General features: G+C 40.2%; 1 protein-coding gene across 1 annotated transcript in view; it reads right to left on the reverse strand.

The window, feature by feature from the left end:
- LOC136863863 (uncharacterized) overlaps positions 1–21,312 on the reverse strand; it is a 249,690-nt gene extending 228,378 nt beyond the window's left edge. The window contains exon 1 of the mRNA XM_067140222.2: positions 20,894–21,312. The gene's annotated coding sequence lies outside the window, so the exon portion shown is untranslated. The remainder of the gene's footprint in view (positions 1–20,893) is intronic.
- Between the last annotated feature and the right edge of the window lie 641 nt (positions 21,313–21,953).

The following is a 21,953-nucleotide window of genomic DNA, read 5'->3' on the forward strand; positions in this document are numbered from 1 at the left end:
CTATCTTTTGTTTCGTTCCATAAATCTCTAACAGGTCTTAAGTCTACATACGTTATAAAATTCCATTCTGTAGGATAGAAATATATGTTCCCGATATGATCAAGGTAAACACCTGTTTGACTTGTGAACCTTTGCTGAGATCTATTGGTTCGAGCTCTGCTGCTGTTTGCCGAATTATCCACCCCCAAATAATAAGTAGTAGAGTTATCCACATCGTCATGTTTCGTTCTGATCTGAAACATACGGTTTCATGTTTCGTTCTATTAGTGTGAGTCTGTATTACATTTCTACCTGTCGTGCCTACCTTAATTAAAGTTACATTTGTTCCCTGTAATTCCTTAATTTCATATGTACCTTTCCATAAAGGATCTAATTTCTTTCTTTATTCACTGAAAACCGGTATTAAATCTCCTACTTCATATTGTTTTCCCGTTCTATTATCATTAATTTTATCACACTGCTTTATCTTAGCTACATGTAATCTTTCTTTTGCCTGTTGCCATGCTGTCTGGAATTTCTGTTTAATGTCATGTACTAGACTTTCATAGTCATACAACGGTTGAGGATTTTGCTGTAATTGTCCTGGTAGATTAGCCTTTCTATCGAACAATAATTCATACGGTGTGAATTTTGTAACACTGTGTGGAGAAGTGTTATACGTAAAACAAGCAAATGGAATCCATTTGGGCCGATGACCTTCGATGTTAGGCCCCTTTAAACAACAAGCATCATCATCAAACAAGCATCATGGAATCAATGTATCCCAATCGTTCTGTAATTTACTGCCAAGACATGGAAGATATTAAACTAAGACTTTGTGTGAGCGTTCCAGACTAGCATTTGTTTCTGGGTGATACACACTAGTCTTAAGTTTCTCAATCTTTAATACTCTACAACAGTTTGTGAACATATCACTCATGAACTGTGTTTCACAGTCTGTTAAGAGTTGGTCTGGTATTCCATATTTTAAAACTATTTCATACACAATTTTGTAAGCTATGGTTTCCGCCGTCATATTTTCGATTGGAATTCCAATAATATATTTGCTTAAATTATCCTGGCAAGTAAGGAAATTACTATTTTGTTTTTCCGAAACTGAGAATGGACCAACGATATCTAAATATATTTTACTCCATGGTCTATCCTGAGTGTCTGTTATTTGCAATTCCGCCCTTACTTTCGGAAGGGTTTGTTTATTTAACTGACGGACTGAACACTTGCGAATGTATGAACATATTAGGCCATGAAACATATAATTTCAAGCGTCCATATGTTCTCTGTACGCCCTGATGTCCTCCTATGGGGCATTCATGCATTTCTTTTAACATTTTTGCTTTCCTTTCTTCTGAAATTGCTTGGTTAGCTGGTTGAATACTACTTACAGAAGGATACCTACTAAGTGAGCCAGCATTTACGTTCTTAATGCCTGCTTTATACACTACATCGAACTCATATTCTTCTAAGAGCAATCACCATCGCAACAAACGTGAACTGGGATCTTTCACACTAATATCCAAGTTAGCGGTTTATGACCTCTAACTATAGTAAATTTTCTTCCTAGCAAATAAGGTCGAAAATGTTAACACTAAACTTAAACATTATTTTTCAATTGTACTGTAATTAATTTCTGCGTTATTTAAAGTTCTACTTGCAAATGCTAGTGGTTGATCTTCACCAATTTCTCCTTGACTTAAAATAATTGCTAATGCATAGTTACTAGCGTCTGTAGTTGTGTAGGTTTTGTAAAATCTGGAAACTTTAAAACTGGGGTTTTTGTTATCTTGTCTTTCAAACTCTGAAAACCTCCCTCTTGTTCTTTCTCCCATTTCCAATTTTGATCTTTCTTTAACAAATCATTAAATGGTTTTGACATTTTGCTAAACTGGGGTACAAATTTCCTTTTGCTGTTGCTCTGAAATTCTATAATTCTTAAGGTTTATTTCCCTGCCTGGTAATATTGAAGGGGTCGGTATCGAATGTACCGTTGATTTTGTTTCTGTTAGTCTGTCGCCAGGTAAGCGAAAAATATCACTGTATTCAACACAAATTTCTTTCAATTCATCCACGTCTTCATTTATATGTGAAAAACGCAACTTACTTAGTAATAAATTATTTCTATCTTTTACGTTCATTACTGAAATATTTTCTTTTAAGCTAATGGTTGTTAATTCTGGTACCTTTTCTATCAAGGTTTCTTCTTCGTTACAGTTGATTATTAAACAACAGAATTTACCTTCATCACACTGAACTGAACTGTCTGCACAAATTACATTTTCTCTTATCATTTGTTTTTAGCAGGGTCGTGTTCCCTGTTCTAGTGTTGGAAACTGAACTACTGTCTCACTCAAAGCTTGTAATTTTACAAAATCCTTTTTCCACGGAATTCTAATTTCACTTTTATGGATCTCTAACAAATCTTGTCCCAACAGCATGTCAACATTATGTGGCAATTTCGCAACAACATACAATGGCACTTCTCTTTCGTTAATTACGTTATTAATACGCAAGTTAACCACACCTTTTACTGGAAATACTTCACCAGTTACACTTTGGAAAGATACAATTATAGGTTTAATTCTTATGTTTCTTAAACTCTCCTCCATAACTAGAGATACTTGTGACCCTGTGTCAATTAATGCTTTCCCATAACCATCTGTGAAGTGGTCATTCAACACATATACTACATATGGATTATCTATTTTTATACTTCTTTCAACTAAATTAGCGCTCACGGCCTTCATATTAACAACATTGGCGCTCACGGCCTTTACTGAGATCTCACATGCTCGTAGGTTTAATACCTCATTATTTTCGTTTGGGTTTATATCCAATTTTGTTCGTTTAGGTTGCAACCTCTACTAATTTCTTGTGAGGAACTGTAGCTGGGTCGCTCAGGCAGTCCAGTTGCTAGTTTCCCTGATTGCTAGTACTAAGAAAGTCTTTGGCTACATGTCCACTCCTCTTACACTTCACACGCAAAGGTTTGCCCCTGCATTCCTTTGCAACATGACCAGTCCTCTGACAACGATAGCAAGTAATCGTCCCAGTCGCGTTAACTCCTGATTCACGTCTCGCCTGCGCAGAAGATGTACTAGTGCCAACTCCATTTCGTACATTCTGCATTGGGGTTCTTACGCTGCTCCCCGAAAAGCTAGTTTTCTTAATAGTTCCCATTATATGCCCCGAAATTATCTCTAGAATTCCTAGCTCTCTCCTCTTCCACTGCTATTTCAATTATTGTCTCAAAGGTTTGTCTTCCGATTTGATTTTCGTAATAGTCTTTACGGACTCGTCACTAATTCCCTGTATGAAAAAACATTGACTTAATAAAGAAATTGTTTTCTTGCCTCCATCCTGCATTTAATTAGTCCAAGTTATCATTTACCTAGTAAGAGCTTTATTTAATTCTGTAGTCATTGTCTCGATTCTATTTCCCCACTGAGTAACATTTTCTGCGTGTTGTTGTTTACTCGTAAATAGTTTATTTGCGTCAAAATCAAGAGTTCTTTGAACCGAATATTTTAATTCTAATTTATCTTTAATAGTTTACCAAGTCTGAAATTCCTCTGGAATCGTGCGAAAACTTAATACAGTTTTTGCATCTAACACAAACTTTAAGAAAGTTGAATGGTCCCTAGGATTTAAAATACTATAGGCATTTTCTATGTTATCAATAAATTCCTGTAATTCATTTGGTTTTCAACTGAAGGTGGTTTTCAGTAACTTGACCGCCGTATCGACTGAGACTATTCTATATTGAATTGCTTGCTCATACGCTCTGAGAGCTGAACTTCCTACTAAATTATCAGGCATATTCATGCTATTACTATTTGCTGCTCTTTAACAAGTTATCACTTCTAATACAATGCCAGATACAACAATGCTGAGGACTTACTTGGAAAGATGTAAGGGAGAAGGCCACTCCTTGGAGCTGGGTTGTGCAGTGTCCCCTCGAGGACACCAAATGGTACTCGCTGAGAAGTTCTGACCTCCTCGACTCCAGAAGACGGACGGGCTGCGTCGGCCTCCGGTTAGAGGAAGAAAAGATGTCCCGGTCTCTCAGGTGGAAAGGACCAGTGAAGTGATGACAACCAGACACCTCGATGTAGATCGCCGAAAATGTTGAAAGTTGTGACTGCTTATTTAACCAAGTTCTTTTTTGTAGAAATCTTTGATCCAACCCGCTGCCACCAGTTTATTATGTCGCGTAGCGAGCCGTGACACGTATATCAATTTTGATACTGTTTCCGAAAATGGTTACTTGGGTTCGGACCTGAGGCTTAACTCGAGTCCAAAGAAGATGTTGAATTCGAAGTCGTACAGAAGATAGATTATTTAAGGCAGCCAAGTGTAGGCTACCCAACGTGGTCGCAGTTCTTCAGACACATGGAGAAGCTTTAAATAAGAAGTCGAAGAGTTGAAGTTTCAAAGTAGATAGGTTTATTATAGATGTGAAGTAAAGTCTTCCAGCGCAGAGCTACAAGTGCATAGCAGACCTTATGATGGTGCACCGACAAATCATATACATTTCTTTAAGTTTAAATACTCTTTCAAAGGAGAATTACAGGCCTCTAGGCTGCCCTAATGACCTGTTTATTTTAGATATCATTACAGTATATTGTGAAGTTCCTTTTAGAAAGGAAGGACCGCAATTGTCATTATGATAAGTGAACTAACCACGTAGGGTCGTTATGCTAACATCCGATAGTGCCTGTCGGCTACTAACCAGTACAAATATAAATACATTTCAATACAGAGTTGAGTACATTTGACATAGATAATTATATTTACTACATTTGCTTCCTCTGTGAAAGGAAGGCTGACTCAAGTCATAACAGATAAGATATAACGAAATGGAGCCTGGTGAATGTCAGAATATTTCTAAATAATTGTACTTGAGTGGAAAAGCTACTTGTGTGATTATGCCACACGTCAACTGAGTAGAGGGGGGTTCGATTCCCACCTCAGCCATCCTGGAAGTGGTTTTCCGTGGTTTCCCATATCTCCTCCAGGCAAATGCCGGGATGGTACCTAACTCAAGTCCACAGCCACTTCCTTCCAACTTCCTTGTCTCTCCCTTCCAGTCTTCCCAACCCCCACAAGGCCTCTGTTCAGCATACCAGGTGAGGCCGCGTGGGCGATGTACTGGTCATCCTCCCCAGTTGTATCCCCCGTCCCAGAGTCTGAAGCTCCAGGACACTACCCTTGAGGCGGTAGAGGTGAGATCCCTCGCTGAGTCCGAGGCAAAAACCGACCCTGGAGGGTAAACATATTAAGGAGAAGAAGAAGAAGAAGAAGAAGAAGAAGAAGAAGCTTTACGTTGGACCGACACAGATAGGTCTTATGGTGACGATGAGAGAGGAAGGGCCTAGGAGTGGGAGGGAAATGGCCGTGGCCTTAATTAAGGTACAGCCCCAGCACTTGCCTGGTGTGAAAATGGGAAACCACGGAAAACCATCTTCAGGGTTGCCGATTGTGGGGTTCGAACCCACTCTCTCCCGAATGCAAACGGATAGCTACGTGATGCAAAACGCGTGGCCACTGGCCCGGTACGATTATTATTATTATTATTATTATTATTATTATTATTATTATTATTATTATTATTATTATTAGGGGAAAGTATCCTTATATGGGGTGGTTCTTACCGTGGGGTACTTCCGAGAGGTAATGAAATCGCTTTGAAACTTCACGAAATACAAGAGCGCATATTGAAACGCGTTCTGCCAGTAGGCTCCCGCATTCCTGCGTAAGAGACCGCTGTAGTGAGTTCAAGAAATAAATTCGCTCCTCGACAAAATTTGCCGGTACACTTGTCTTTGTCCACACCTACAAGAAGGTTTTTTTTTTTTTTTTTTTTTTGACAGTAAGAACGTAAATATATCAGTTGCAACTTTCGACTTTGGCCGAACTGCAATTCTACTTTAGTTGGAAGTTTGAGTAATCCAACATGGCAAGTTCTCTATTACGGGGTGGGGTTTGAGAAGGGCGGGAGTACGCCATATTAGGAAACTCGCGTTGTTTCTTTAGGTATGGATGCAATTAAAACGATTTAAGCTTATTCGTTGTGCAAAACAACTGACCGCTAGCTGAATAATAATAATAATAATAATAATAATAATAATAATAATAATAATAATAATAATAATAATATTATCCGCATCTATGGTGTAGTGGTTATTGTGATTAGCTGCCACTCCCGGAGACCCGGGTTCGATTCCCACCTCTGCCACGAAATTTGAAAAGTGGTTCGAGGACTGGAACGGCGTCCACTCAGCCTCGGGAGGTCAACTGACTACGGGAGGGTTCGATTCCCACCTCAGCCATCCTTGAAGTGGTTTTCTGTCGTTTCCTACTTCTTTTTCTTCTCCAGACAAATGACGGGATGGTACCTAACTTAAAGCCAAGGCCGCTTCCTTCCCGCTCCCTTGCCTATCCCTTCCAAACTGTCCAGCCCCCACAAGGACCTTGTTCAGCATAGCAGGTGAGGCCGCCTGGGAAAGGCACTGGTCCTCCTCACCAGTTGTACCCCAACCAAATGTACAAATGGAATCCATCGCTGAGTCCAAGGGAAAACCAACCCTAGACGGTAAACGCATAAATAATAATAATAATAATAATAATAATAATAATAATAATAATAATAATAATAATAATAATAATAATAATAATAATAATAAAGATTTTATGCCGACAATGAAGGAGCAGCCGAGCACATAGGAAGAAGCAATTTCTTCCGAACTGGAGCACCTGGTGTGTTTACAAGCTTGCCACACAAAGCTCAGCTCATGCTGCAGGAATCAAGCAATGCCGCCACCACTCTGCCGAAACCCAAATGAGCTTTACAACTGTCTTCACAGAAACAAAATTCAACGCAGCCAACAACAAAAAACAAAGAAAATGACAAAGAAAAGCGTGCGAATGATTCTTCACCATCAGAAGGAAACTGCGACAGTGTGCCTCTGGAGTCGGAAGACGAGTGGGATAACGAAGATGGGGAATGTCTGTATTGTGCAGGCCTTTTCTCAGACGTCCGATAGAGACATACCTGGATAATGTGAAGTAGTATTTGAAGAGGGCACAGATTGCTAGTGCAAATGAAACTTCGGCCAGATTCCTCTGTGTGTGGGGAAAGAAAAATATGGACAAGATGAACGAATTCTCAAACAGTAAGAGCAAGCGATTGTAACCTCGGGTTTCGAACCCATCGATCCACTTTAATGAATACATTATTGTGCGTAATTGTCAGCAACTGTACTTATATAAGTATTTTTCTTAGAAATCCAGTAACATATCAGGAATCTAATTTTAACACCAAAAAAATCGAGTTATAATTTAAGATCTGTATTTAATGAATATGATTTATACTCCCAGATGCAGAGATATAGTTACAGAACACAAATCTGTGACATACTTGAAAGTGTTAAAAAAACTTTTTTTTTTGCTATTTGCTTTACGTCGCACCGACACAAATATGTCATGGCGACGATGCGATAGGAAACGCCTAGGAATGGGAAGGAAGCGGCCGTTGCCTTAATTAAGGTACAGCCCCAGAATTTGCCTGGTGTGAAAATGGGAAACCACGGAAAACCATCTTCAGGGCTGCCGACAGTGGGGTTCGAACCCATTATCTCCCTATTACTGGATACTGGCCGCACTTAAGCGGCTGCAGTTATCGAGCTCGGTAAATAAACATTAGGCCACTTTCCTTTTATTAGTCTAATAGTATTAGTTTGGGAGAGAAGTTACATTTTGAAGAGACGCATGAAAACAAGTCGTTCCTGCAGTCGAAATTTTCTATACAAGACCTGTCTTTCTGGGGTCACACAATATCGCTCTTTTGCTACTAGTCTAACATCGTACTAACACATCGAATGTTTTCGGCTAGGAAAGAGGGAAAGGGAATATAGCGACTGTGGTCTTAATTAAGGTACAGCTCCAGCATTTGCCCGGTGTGAAAATGGAAAACCACGGAAAACCATCTTCAGGGATGCCGACGGTGGGATTCGAACCCACTATCTCCGCAATGCAAACTCACAGCTGCGCGACCCTAACCGCACGGCCAACTCGTGCACTCAGTCACAACAATGGATTTGGGTCAAAAATACTAGAAATGTCAGGATAGCTCTAGAGCTAAAAGCAGAATACGATCTCTTTCTAGCCAAACATACAGAATGTCATGGAAACAAAGAAAAGGGACTACGCCATATATTTCCTTTCAAACATATGAGTAGTTTATATCTCTTCCCCCTCCCCATCCCCATGGCACTACAGCCCTTGAAGGGGCTTGGCCTACCAAGCGACCGCTGCTCAGCCCATATGCCTGCAGATTACGAGGTGTCGTGTGGTCAGCACGACGAGTCCTCTCGGCCGTTATTCTTGGCTTTCGTCAGATAGCTCCTCAATTCTAATCCCGTAGGCTGAGTAGACGTCGAAATAGCCCTCAGGTCCAGGTAAAAATCTCTGACCTGGCCGGGAATCGAACCCGGGGCTGAATGTTCAGCGTACTGCCCTTCGATTCAGTGGGCCCAGTGTACGATCCCCGGCGGGGATTTTGAATTTTCTTAATTTTATCCATGATTTTGTCTTGGGGCTCGATGTTTGTGTTCGTCTTAATTCACTTCTCTTCATTTACATACAACACACTACTAATGGTCACTGAAACACGCACTACTGAACACATCCCTCCTCGTAGGGTTAGCGTCACGAAGGACATCTGACCGTAAAAACGGGATAGTGCAACACAGTTCGCACCCACGACCCCACTGCAGTGGAAAATTGAGCATATCACTGGAAGAGTTTTGTGACAAATTTGAGTTTCTCAGAAATTTGCCTGGATGAGACTGCACTGAACTGGTAAGATGTGCTAAAACGCTGTAAAAGCATTATACAGACCAATTGAAAGAATTTTTGAAAGTTTTCCGTAATAAAAATATCCTTCGTAAGTGCGCCGGCCACGTGGGGTAGGGGTAGCGAGCCTGCCTCTTACCAACAGGTCCCGGGTTCAGTTCCCGGCCAGGTCAGGGAATTTTACCTGTATCTGAGGGCTTGTTCGAGGTCCACCCAGTCTACGTGATTAGAATTGAGGAGCTATCTGACAGTGAGACAGCTGCCCCGGTCTAGAAAGCCAAGAATAACGGCCGAGAGGATTCGCCGTGCTGACCACACGACACCTCTCAATCTGCAGGCATTCGGGCTGAGCAGAAGTCGCTTGGTAGGTCAAGGCCCTTCCGGGCTGTAGTGCCATGGGGTTAGTTAGTACCCTAAGTGCACTGTATAGAATACTGTTTGAAAAACACATTCAAGCACTGCTTCCTAACTTACACATTGTATAACGAATATTCTTGTCAACCGCGGCAACCAAATGTTCGGCTGAACATTGTTTCTCACTCCTCAAAAGTCTCAAGAATTAAGTATTTATTATCATCTATATCGCAAGATCGAGCAACGGCTTGGCCGTCCTCTCCATGAAATCAGTAAATAAATTATGAAGATGTGATCGCTGAATTTGTCATAATTCAATCGCTGATAGCCTTGAATTTAATGAGTTCAATACATACATCTCCATTAAGCAATCAATACTGATCTGCACTTAGGGCAGTCGCCAAGGTGGCAGATTACCTACCTGTTGTATCCTGGCCTTTTTTTAAATGATTGCAAAGAAATTGGAAATGTATTGAACATCTCCCTTGGAAAGTTATTCCAATCCCCAACTCCCCTTCCTATAAATGAATATTTGCCCCAATTTCTCCTCTTGTATTACAACTTCATATAGTGATCTTTCCTACTTCTAAAGACACCACTCACATGTATTCGTCTACCAATGCCATTCCACGCCATCTCTCCACTGACAGCTCGAGACATAGCCGAGCAGTTCGTCTTCTTTCTCCAAAGTCTTAACAGCCCAAACTTTGCAACATTTTTGTAACGCTACTCTTTTGTCGGAAAACACCCAGAACAAATCAAGCTGCTTTTCTTTGGATTTTTTCCCGTTCTTGAATCAAGTAATCCTGGTGAGGGTCACATACACTGGAGCCGTACTCTCGTTGGAGTCTTACCAGAGACTTATATGCCCTCTCCTTTACATCCTTACCTTTATAATCATGTGCAGAGATCTGTACCCTTTATTTACAATCCCATTTATGTGATTACCCCACTGAAGATATTTCCTTATATTAACACCTAAGTATTTACAGTGATCCCCATAAGCAGACTTTTAACCCCATTTATCATAATACCATTGCCTGCTGTCCATCTCACAACATTATCGAGGTCATTTTGCAGTAGCTCACAATCGTGTAACTTATTTATTACTCTAAAAATAACATCATGTGCAAAAAAGCCTTATCTCTGATTCCACTTCTTTTCTAATATCTATATATATAAAATAACTTGTCCTGACTGACTGACTGACTGACTGACTGACTGACTGATTCATCATCGCCGAGCCAAAACTACTGGACATAAAGAAATGAAATTTTGGGGATATATTCATATTAAGATGTAGGTGCTCGCTAAGAGGGGATTTTTTGATATTCCGTCGCTAAGGGGGTGAAAAGGGGGGTGAAATTTTAAAAAGAGTGTATCTATATCTCAAAACTTTAAAGGTTTACAGATGTAAAAATTGGTATTTAGAATCTTCTTTTAAAATAAGGATACACGTATTTTTTTGTTTTCTGAAAACCCCAATAGGAGGGGTGAAAAAGGGTGAAAATGGGGAAAAATGGGTTGAATGCCTTCAATCAGGATACCGGTACTTATATCTAAGAAACTGAAGATATTACAGACCTGAAAATTGGTACTTTTGATCTCTTTTAAAAATAAAGAAATACGTATTTTTTTGTTTTTGGAAAATCCAATTGATGGGAGGGTGAAAAGGGGGTGAATTTTTAAAATGAGTGAATCTCTATCTCCAAACTTTTAAAGTTTGCATATGTAAAAACTGGTATTTAGAATCTTCATTAAAAATAAAGAAACACGTATTTTTCTGTTTTCGGAAAATCGCAATAGGAGGAGTGAAAAGGGGTGGAAAATGGGTTGAATGCCTTTAATGAGGTTACTTATATCTCAGAAACTGAAGATATTACAGACCTGAAAATCGGTGTTTGGGATCTCCTTTAAAAATAAAGAAACACGTATTTTTTTGTTTCTGGAAAATCCAATTAAGGGAGGGGGTGAAAAGGGGGTAATATTTTAAAATGAGTGTATCTATATCTCAAAACTTTAAACGTTTATACATGTGAAAATTGGTATTTAGAATCTTCTTTAAAAATAAGGAAACACGTATTTTTTTGTATTCAGAAAATCCCAATAGGAGGGGTGAAAAACAGTGAAAATGGAGGGAAAATGGGTTGAATGCCTTTAATCAGGATACCGGTACTTATATATCAGAAACTGAAGATATTACAGACCTCAAAATTGGTACTTTTGATCTCTTTTAAAAATCAAGAAACACGTATTTTTTGGTTTTTGGAAAATCCAATTAATGGGAGGGTGAAAAGGGGGTGATTTTTTAAAATGAGTGAATCTATATCTCGAAACTTTTAAAGTTTGCTGATGTAAAAATTGGTATTTAGAATCTTCATTAAAAATAAAGAAACACGTATTTTTTTGTTTTCGGAAAATCGCAATAGGAGTGAAAGAGGGGGAAAAATGAGTTGAATGCCTTTAATGAGGCTACTCATATTTCAGAACCTGAAGATATTACAGACCTGAAAATTGGTGTTTGGGATCTCCTTTCAAAATAAAGAAACACGTATTATTTTGTTTGTGGAAAATCCAATTAATTGGGGGGTGAAAAGGTGGTGATTTTTAAAATGAGTGTATCTATATCTCAAAACTTTTAAAGTTTATAGATGTAAAAATTTGTATTTAGAATCTCCTCTAAAAATAAAGGAACACGTATTTTTTGTTTCCTGTAAATCCTAATAGGAGGGTTGTAAAAGGGGTGAAAAATAGGTTGAATGCCTTTAATGAGGCTACTTATATTTCAGAACCTGGAGATAGTACAGACCTGAAAATTGGTATTTTGGATCTACTTTAAAAGTAAAGAAACACGTATTTTTTCGTTTTTGGAAAATCCAAATATTGGGGGGTGAAAAGGGGGGGTGAATTTTTTAAAATGAGTGCGTCTACATCTTAAAACTTTAAAATTTACAGATGAAAAAATTGGTAGTTAGAATCTCCTCTAAAAATAAAGGAACACGTATTTTTTGTTTCCTGTAAATCCTAATAGGAGGGTTGTAAAAGGGGTGAAAAATGGGTTGAATGCCTTTAATGGGGATACATATATCTCAGAAACGAAAGATATTACAGAACTGAAAATTTGTATATGGGATCTCCTTTAAAAATAAAGAAACACGTAATTCTTAGTTTTTGGGAAATCCAATTAATGGCGGTTAAACAGGAGTGACAAGTTGGGGTGAATTTTTTGAAAGACTATATCTACAGAATATCTTGGAAACGTAAAATGTTACAGACGTAAAAAGTGGGTGTTTGGAATCTCCTGTAAATGTAAATAAACAGGTGATTTGTTTTTGGAAACTCCACTTAAGGGGAACTCAAAAGGGGTGAAATTTTAAAATGAGAATTTTTACAGTATATCTAAAAAAAAAAACTTAACATGTCACAGAAGTGAAGGTATTTTTTATCTCTATTAAATATAAAGAAACGTGTGTTTTTAGTTTTCGGAAATACCTCTTGGGTGGAGGGGGTGGTAAAAGTGACTGAAAATGGTGTTGAATTCTTTTAATTAGGCTACTGATATCACAAAAATGAAGACGTTACAGACGTGAAATTTGATATTTGCAATCTGCTTTAAAAGTAAAGAAACACGTATTCTCGGAAAATCCAATGAAGGGGGGAGGGGGAAATTGAAAAATTAATTGGCTTAATTGTATGAGAATACATACATCTAATAAAAACTAAAGTTGTTACAGACGTGAAAATTCGTATTTGGATCTCCTTTAAAAACAAATAAAAGCGCGTTTTGGAGGGGAAACCATCTTGGTGGGCGGGAGTGTAAAGGAGTTGAATTCCTTTCATGAGGACACATAAATCAAAAACTGAAGAAGTTAGAGTCGTGATCATTGGTATTTAAGAAGATCCTTTACCATTAAAGAAACAAGTATTTTTTGCGGGAAAATTCACTTTGGGGGGGGGGGTCGGAGTATTGTGATATGAAGTGCAGAAAGTAAATTATTTTTATTGGGATACTTATATCTCAAAACTGAAGGTAATAGACGTGAACATTGGTGTTTGGAATCTCCCTTAAACATGAAGAAACAAGCGTTCATTTAATTTGGGGGGGGGGGGGGGGTGGCGGTAAATAAACTTAACGGCGGTGGGGTGTAGAAGGAGGTGAGACCAATTGATTTTACTGTTATTAATGTACTTATAGGGATCTTCCGTTGCTCAGGCGGCAGCGCGCCGGCCTCTCACAGCTGGGTTCCGTGGTTCAAATCCCGGTCACTCCATGTGACATTCGTGCTGGACAAAACGGTGGCGGGACAGGTCTTTCTCCGGATACTCCGGTTTTCCCTGTCATCAGCCATTCCAGCAACACATAATAGTAATAATAATAATAATAATAATAATAATAATAATAATAATATTCCGGACCGTCGTCAAATATGCGGACCACGCTGGAAACGGCTCCTGGACGGGTAATGACTAAGAATGCAGTCCGGCCGCGGGTTCAGTGCCGCCAAGGCACCCAATATGACACCACGCCGGATCTCCTGAAGGATTTTATCCATATTAAAAATGATTATAGGAAAAGATGGCAATGATTTACGGACCCATCCGACCGGGAGGAATACCTGAGCCTAGCCCGGGAAGTACGAAATCGATTGCTGGAAAGGAAGATTGAAAAATGGGAGGAAGCGTGCCGTAAAATAATAGAAAACCAGTCAGATCGGGAATTTTGGTGGATTCTCGCAGAAAACGAGTCAGATCCCGAATTTCGTCGGATTATATATCTAAAACAATAAGCATTCAATTATAAATTTCAGTATAATACCGTAGCGAAGCACGGGTATCTTGCTAGTCATATATAAGAAAACATAAAGGTCCAATAATACAGCCTTAAGGAATTCCCCTCTTAATTATTACAGGGTCAGATAAAGCCTCGCCTACTCTAATTCTTAGTTTGTTTTCTAGAAATATAGCCACCCATTCAGTCACTCTTTTGTCTAGTCCAACTGCACTCATTTTTGCCAGTAGTCTCCCATGATCCACCCTATCAAATGCATTAGACAGGTCAATCGCGATACAGTCCATTTGACCTCCTGAATCCAGGATATCTGCTATATCTTGCTGGAATCTTACAAGTTAAGCTTGAGTGGAATAACCTTTCCTAAACCCGAAGTGCCTCCTATTGAACCAGTTATTAATTTCGCAAACATGTCTAATATAATCAGAAAGAATTGCCTTCCCAAAGCTTACATGCAACGCTTGTCAAACTTACTGGCCTGTAATTTTCAGCTTTATGCCTATCATCCTTTCATTTATACACGGGGGCTAATATAGCAACTCTCCGTTCATTTGGTATTACAGACTGCTATGCCTTCCAGCGTTCAGTCTGGAAGTCTTGGTCAATTATCTACGTGCCTCCACAATCCTCTAATTGCAGCCAACCTGTGGCCTACTTTAGTTCTACACCACTGATCGTTAAATAATTGAAAACATAGTCTAATCCCCGTCACCTTCGTCTCCCTCCCCTTGTCTTACCCTCTATGTCCGAGTCCATATTTCTCCTAGGAGACCAATTCTCCTCAATTCTTAACATTCTTAACATCACCCCACCACTGAAGCCGGTTTATGTGTGCGACTTCACCCATCAAGTTCATTCCTAGCTTGTCCTACTCCATGGGTGAATGGTTGGCGTGCTGGTCTTACATCCAGGGGGTCCCCGGTTGGATTCCAAGCCGGGTCGGAGATGTTAACCTTCATTTGTTAATTGCGATGGCTCGGGATTGGGTGTCTGTGTTGTCTTCATCACTAGAATTCATCACAAGTACGGCCCCATAGTCGCGCAAGTCGCCTATGCGGCGTCAGCTCGTACGACCTGCACCAGGCCTCTTCGGAGGCCACGCGCCATTATTAAGTGCGTAATGGGGATTTGAATCCCGCCTCAGCCATGCTCGAACTGGTCTTCCATGGTTTCCCACTCCTTCTCCAGGCAAATGCCGGGATGGTCCCTATCTTAAGGCCACGGCCGCTTCCTTCCCGATTCCTTGCCTATGTCTTCCCATCCCCACAAGGCCCCCTGCTCAGCATAGCAGGTGAGGGCGCTTGCGGGAGGCACTGGTCCTCCTCCCCAGTTTTATACCCGACCAAATGTCTTATGCTCCTTCCCTACCCTCCTGGGGCCTATTCCACAAAAGTATGGTCTTGTACATTACAAGTAAATTCTCTAGTAACTAGTACAAATACCAGAGTTTCTGTTTCACAAAAGGATTTTCTACAGTTATACTTTACTACTCCACACTTTCAAATTACCAGTGAGTTTTTATGGGTGTGTTCTACGACAGTACTAGTACTTGTAACTTGCTAGTGAATTGAGAAGTATTCTCTACCAGTGAAAGGACAATAATATATAAATGTACTAGTGCTATTTAAATATACTTATTTTAGATACATTTGGATAAGAATGTGGTCTAGCAGTAGTAATAGTGATGTCCGGCTCCATGGATAAATGGTTAGCGGGCTGACCCTTTGTCACAGAGGTCCCGGGTTCGATTCCAGGCAGGGTCGGGAATTTTAACCATCATTGGTTAATTTCTCTGGCACGGGGACTGGGTGTATGTGTCCTCTTCACCACCATTTCATCCTCATCACGACGCGCAGGTCGCCTACAGGAGTCAAATCGAAAGACTTGCACCTGGCGAGCCGTACATGTCCTCGGATACTCCCCGCACTAAAAGTCATACACCATTTCATTTCCGTGATAGTGATGCTGATGAAAATTAAAACTACCATCTGTATAGGAAAATAAACTTCCAGTTTAACACTGTATTTGAATACAATGAGTGTTTTAGGTTAAGCACAATACCAGTGGAAGTACTTTTGATAGATATTGAGCATATGTTAAAACATCCTACGAACAGAAATAAATCTCTCTCTGCTAAACACCAGTTACTAACAACACTGCATTCGCTAGGATATGGCGGTCAGTACCATGGTATTGCAGATATGCATGGGATGGCAAAATCTTCGGTCTGTATGAATACACTGGTAGCTGCAATAAATGATATACAATTTCCTCAAATTGTTCGTTGGCTTGAATATACTGAACAAACATGTTCCGAAAATGATATTCCTGGAATCATTAATGAGCAGAATATCTCTTACATACGTCGAAATTTTTCCCCTCAAAAGCTCCATGAGGTTTTTCCAAGTCGAATATTTCCATCCAACCATTTATTTTGTCTTGTTTTTTCAGACTCTCGCTGAATGCACCGAAAAGAATATCTTTCCTTCTTTCTATTTCCTTCAAATTGAATAACTTCGTTTCTCTCGACACCATTTTAACATTTCATGAATTTCGTAACAATTAAGTTTGACGGCCGAATATCGTTATTAGCGGCATCCGATTCCTGATGACATACCGTGGAACATATGCGAGGATCGCACAAGAACAGAATGGGTAATAATAACGGAGTAATTTCCTATAATCAAAGAAATAAACTGAAAATTAACATTGTAGCATTAAGAAATTCACAGAAATATTACAGTTCTTTGAAACTTTGCTGCATAACTTACCTTAAAATACGATATTACGATAAATGAGGCAAGCATAACCTAATTCAACAACTGGAAACGAAGATAAACAGCTATGACGTAGTAGCCTAAGTTTATTAAAATGTCGTCACTGGTAAAACTTGTAACAATTCACTGATAATATACAAGCGACTTTCAGTCTTTTGTGGAACAGAAATGTACAACTCCATACATAACAAGAACCCACACTAGTAACTTGTAATGTACAAGACCATACTTTTGTGGAATAGGCCCCTGGATCTGTAGCTGAGTCCGAGGGATAAACCAACCCTCGACGGTAAATGGATTTAAGATAATAATAATAATAATAATAATAATAATAATAATAATAATAGTATCCGCCTCTGTGGTGTAGTGGTTAGCATTATTAACTGCCATTACCGGAGGCCCGGGTTCCATTCCCGACTCTCCCAAGAAATTAAAAAAAGTGTTACGAGGACTGGAACGGTTTCCACTCAGCCTCGGAAGGTCAACTGAGTAGAGGTGGGTTTGATTCCCACCTCAGCCATCCTCGAAGTGGTTTTCCGTTGTTTCCCACTTCTCCTCCAGGCAAATGCCGGGATGGCCCCAAAATTTAGGCCACCGGGCGAGTTGGCCGTGCGGTTAGGGTCGCGCAGCTGTAAGCTTGCATCCGGGAAATAGTGGGTTCGAATCCCACTGTCCGCAGCCCTGAAGATGGTTTTCCGTGGTTTACCATTTTCACACCAGGCAATGAAGGGCACGGTCGCTTCCTTCCGACTCCTAGACCTTTACTATGCCATCGTCACCATAGGACCTATCTGTGTCGGTGCGACGTAAAGCAAATTGTAAAAAAAAGTATAGGCCATAGCAACTTCCTTCCCTCTTCCTTGTCTATCCCTTCCGAAATCACCCCACCCTTACAAGACCTCTGTTCAACATAGCAGGTAATGCTGCCTGGGCGATGTACTGGTCCTCCTCTCCAGTCTCATCCCCCGACCCCAAGTCTCACACTCCAGGACACTGACCTTGAGGCGATAGAGGTGGAATCCTGGAATCCCTCGCTGATTCCGACGGATAAACGAACGGTGGAGGGTAAACAGATTAAGAAAGAAAGAATGAAAGAATACATTATTATTATTATTATTATTATTATTATTATTATTATTATTATTATTATTATTATTAATGAGGAGCCAAGTAGCTAATAGCTCTAAAGTACAGAATACATTTTGAGAAAAGAAGTGGGAGCGTAGGTACACAGGAAGTTTTCCGTCAAAAAAATATATGTGCATTCAATACTACGGAGTTTCCGGTAGGTTCATACATTTCTTTTACGGTGGAGGTCAGTCTAGGCAAGGCGATAGAAATAGACTAGGTTCACGCGGCAAGACGTGGGTCCGCTTTCACGTCAACAAGCCGAGATTTTTCGAACCGAGACTTCTACTTCCGGAGAGGCACACAGTCACGTGCTGCACTTACAAGAAGTGGGAGCTATTACGTCCCCATTTCGTTCAACATTTGAGAGGTCGATCTAAGTAAAATATAAACAGACACATGTGCGATGGTTTCTGCTATTGGCCCTTATTTATCGAAAAAGTGACCCTTTAAATTTAAACAGCCTGCAAATGTTATATTTACATCTGTTTCCTTCAGCTTTACCATTTTATGTTCCTTTAATTGGTTTGAAAAGACACCAGTATTCAGTGTTGAGTCCTAATTTTTCTTTCAAAGTATCCGGTAAGCTATGATATTCCACTAAAGAACAAAACAAAAAAAAACTTCGGTTCAGAGGACTCCGGGCTCGATTCCCGGCCTGATCGGATTTTTCACTGGGTATGGTCATTTCGTCTGGCTCGGGGACTGGGTATTTGTATTCTACATAATACACTTCTCTTCATCTACATACATAATAGTTCTATAGACTGGGCCGCGCCACAGAAAACAAGACGATAATAAATAAATAAATAAATAAATAAATAAATAAATAAATAAATAAATACATACATAAATAAATAAAATAAATATATAGTGCCAACCACCACAGAAACTCCACATCCGGTTAGTGTCAGGAATTATAATTCACTTATCTAATCGATGCCATCCATATCAAGTGCTGACTCCAATAAAACGGGTGGAAGTTTAATTATAATAATAATAATAATAATAATAATAATAATAATAATAATAATAATAATAATAATAGTATCCGCCTCTGTGGTGTAGTGGTTAGCATTATTAACTGCCATTACCGGAGGCCCGGGTTCCATTCCCGACTCTCCCAAGAAATTAAAAAAAAAGTGTTACGAGGACTGGAACGGTGTCCACTCAGCCTCGGGAGGTCAAATGAGTAGAGGTGGGTTTGATTCCCACCTCAGCCATCCTCGAAGTGGTTTTCCGTTGTTTCCCACTTCTCCTCCGGACTCGGCGACGGACCCCACCTCTACCGCCTCAAGGGCAGGGTCCTGGAGCGTGAAACTTTGGGTCGGGGATACAACTGGGTAGGAGAACCAGTGCCTCGCCCAGGCGGCCTCACCTGCTATAATGAACAGGGCCTTCTGGGGGGGGGGAAGAATGGAGGGGCAGACAAGGAAGAGGGAAGGAAGCGGCCGTGGCCTTAAGTTAGGTACCATCCCGGCATTTGCCTGGAGGAGAAGTGGGAAACCACGGAAAACCACCTCGAGGACAGCTGAGATAGGAATCGAACAGTCCTCTACTCAGTTGACCTCGCGAGGCTCAGTGGACCCCGTTCCAGCCCTCGTACCACTTTTCAAGTTTAGTGGCAGAGCCGGGAATCGAACCCGGGCCTCCGTGGGTGGTAACTAATCACACTAACCACTACACCACAGAGGCGGGTCATTATTATTATTATTATTATTATTATTATTATTATTATTATTATTATCCGACTCCTTGGCTGAATGGTAAGCGTTAAAGCCTTCGGTTCAGAGGGTTCCGGATTCAATTACCGGCCCGGTCAAGGATTTAAATCGCGTCTGATTACTTTTTCTGGCTCGGGGACTAGGTATTCGCGTTTGTCCCAACACTCCTTCTTTATATTCAGACAACACATCACACTACCAACCACCACGGAAACGATGCAATAGTGATTGCATCCCTCCATTTAGCGTTGCGTCAGGAAGGGCATCCTGTCATAAAACAGGGCCAGATCCAATGTGCTACACAGTTCGCACCCGCGACCCCACAGGTGTGGGAAATACGGTAGAAGATTTTTTTTTTTTAAATGTAAGTTGCTTTACGTCGCTCCTACACAGATAGGTCTTATGGCTACGATTGAATAGGAAAGGGCTAGGAGTGGGAAGGAAGCGACCCTGGCCTTAATTTAAGGTACAGCCTCAGTGTGGAAATGGGAAACTAAGAAAACCACATTCAGGGTTGGTGACAGTGGAGTGCGAACCCACTATCACCCGAATGCAAGCTCACAGCTGCGCGTGCCCAATAGCACGGCAAACTCGCTCGGTAAAATTATTATTATTATTATTATTATTATTATTATTATTATTATTATTATTATTATTATTTGGGACGAACTGAATGTACACTTCAACAATATAATCATCGAATAAAAGTTAGTTAATGTGAAACACTAAAAATAGAAATTGCCGTCTCAAACGTTTGAATTCCAGGTGATGATAATAAGACACGGTCAGTAATGCATTTAATTCCAGGCGATACGTAGGTACCTGCGTTATGGATAGATAGCTGATAAATTTGTAGTTAAATACTTGTAATTGTAAATTATCTTACTAATTATAGTACTAAGTAACGAGCACTTCTGGTTAAGTATAAGAGAACGCGAATGGTAATTTTATAGGAAAACAGACTAGAAAATAACATCAGAACAGCCGGTAACGGAAAGGTGGCCAACCATAACCTTCACAATACAAGAAGAATGCAATTTAATCTCTGCAGCAGCAGTAATTATTACATCGGTTCCACTGACGCAACATGTTTTTACACGTGGTAACCACCTGCGGCTCACTGAAATAACTCAGCGGAACCTGAGATAATTATTTACTTGTTCGTTCGATTAGCCGCCACATAAGCTGAGACTGAATTATTCTTTACGGTATTTCAACTTAGGTAAGTGAAGACCACAAAATAGCATTGAACCAAGATTATGACAGCTTACCTGCAACGGGGTAAGAGCTGGAGGTCTGCCACAGTGAATATTCTGCACTACTGCCGCTTCAGTGAAAACAGGATGACTTATAGTAGATCCCACGTCATAGTATGAGCAAGTTCTGAGGAGCTCTTGCGCCACATTAACCAATGTCCAATTGAGTCCAAGTTTCCCGTTCGTCTGTCGTATATTCCGCCTTCTTATGACATTAAGCCGTACACACGTTGAGAGCAACTCCCCTACGTTCGAGATGCAGGTTGATAAAATCCGACAGTACCAGCAGCTGACAAGTCAAAATACCTGTCCCTTTTCATATTTTCGAGAAGTGATAGTACTTTTCAGAACCATAAGCACTAAAGTTATCATTACAAAGTAGAATACATGCAGCTTTCCTTCTAATGACATTGATTTGCAATGCAGCAAACGTCGTCCACTAGCCAACGAAATGAACGAATACTGAAGTGCAATTGAATGTACACTAGTGCTACCTTTGGACAGTTGTATGAACCATTTGGAACCCACTACGCTGGCTGGCTCTGTTCGCCGTGAATGAGACAGAGTTCCTCCTGTAGCCACAAGAGTAGAACGATAAGTAACGACGATGCGACAATCCGCGAATGATTGTCGAACTAGATGAAAAGTAGCTGGATTATTATTTAGAGCGTTTATGTTTAAATTACAGAGATAGACAATTTATGACTAATAACGCAAGTGTGCGAATTCAAACGAAACTAGAAGTAAATATAACAAACGAAGTACAGTCAATGAAGATCAACAAATTGGAGGACTTGCCAATAGCTTCAATGACAGGAATTTTTTTAGCAATAGATCGATGGAACCCCCTAAGAGATACGTACACCTGCAATTTTTGTTACTTACAGCTGACTGGAAGAAAGTCAGGGAAACACGATGCGCGAAGCTCACCTATAACTGACACAAAGAATTATTGCGACCGAGCTCGATAGCTGCAGTTGCTTAGGAGCGGCCAGTATCCAGTATTCGGGAGATAGTAGGTTCGAACCCCACTGTCGGCAGCCCTGAAGATGGTTTTCCGTGGTTTCCCATTTTC

The sequence above is a fragment of the Anabrus simplex genome, chromosome 2 (genome assembly GCF_040414725.1).
Source record: "Anabrus simplex isolate iqAnaSimp1 chromosome 2, ASM4041472v1, whole genome shotgun sequence".
NCBI classification, from domain to species: domain Eukaryota; kingdom Metazoa; phylum Arthropoda; class Insecta; order Orthoptera; family Tettigoniidae; genus Anabrus; species Anabrus simplex.